The sequence below is a fragment of the Anoplophora glabripennis genome, unplaced genomic scaffold (genome assembly GCF_000390285.2).
Source record: "Anoplophora glabripennis isolate ALB-LARVAE unplaced genomic scaffold, Agla_2.0 scaffold298, whole genome shotgun sequence".
Classification (NCBI taxonomy): domain Eukaryota; kingdom Metazoa; phylum Arthropoda; class Insecta; order Coleoptera; family Cerambycidae; genus Anoplophora; species Anoplophora glabripennis.
In genome coordinates this window covers 597,337-598,280 of record NW_019416410.1, presented here as the reverse complement: position 1 = coordinate 598,280, position 944 = coordinate 597,337, and positions in this window count along the sequence as shown.

Below are 944 nucleotides of genomic sequence, written 5' to 3'. Positions count from 1 at the left end.
AAAACGTCCTCATGTGGATATCCGATATGTGGATAGTAGCCATCAGATTTAAAAATTTTAAAAATCGACGCTGAATCGATTCCAGTTTATTAATTTGGACACCACTGTGCGGATACCATACGGGAGAGGTATATTCTAGTTTCGATCTAACGTAACTAAAGTAAAGAAGCTTTATGACATATAATCTTGAAAAATCACGACAGTTGCGAACTATAAATCCATTTGCTCTATTAGCTTCGGAGACAACAGTATGATTATTAAATGATAGTTTTTCATAATGTTTTCGAAATGTTTTCAGTCTTGACAAAACGTCATTATCAATGCTGTAATTAAACATAATGCGACTGAACTTGTTGGAGACTGACATAACATTACATTTTTATGTATTTAACATTAGCCTGCTATTATTACTACAAAATTTTATATTAAGAAAGTTTCGTTGAGGCTGAGTACAGTCATTGATGATGCGAACTGAGCTGTATATTTTCACATCATCGGCATAAAGAAGAAAATTTACATCTAAGTTGTTAACTAAATCGTTAATGAATATAATGAATAGTAAAGGTCCAAGAATGGAACCTTGGGGAACTCCTGATGTAGCGACATACTCAATCGATTTATACCCATTATACTGTTTTCTGTTGTCTAAATAAGGTTTGAAGAAATTCATTAAGGCCCCTAATACGCCAAACATATTAAGTTTCTGGAGTAAAATTGAGTGATCAAGCCTATCAACCCCTTTGTAGGTACATTATAGGGGTGAAATAATTGTTCCCGTAGTACACGCCACATGGTATTGTTAGATACACCCACTTTGCAGCCAATGTTGCGAATACTGCGCCTCGGATCTTCCTCAACGAGGTTTATGATGTTTTCTTCGTTGTCGGAAATATGTTGCGGCCTTTCCCGTCCACGACCTTCATATGTCAAGTGGACATTCCCGG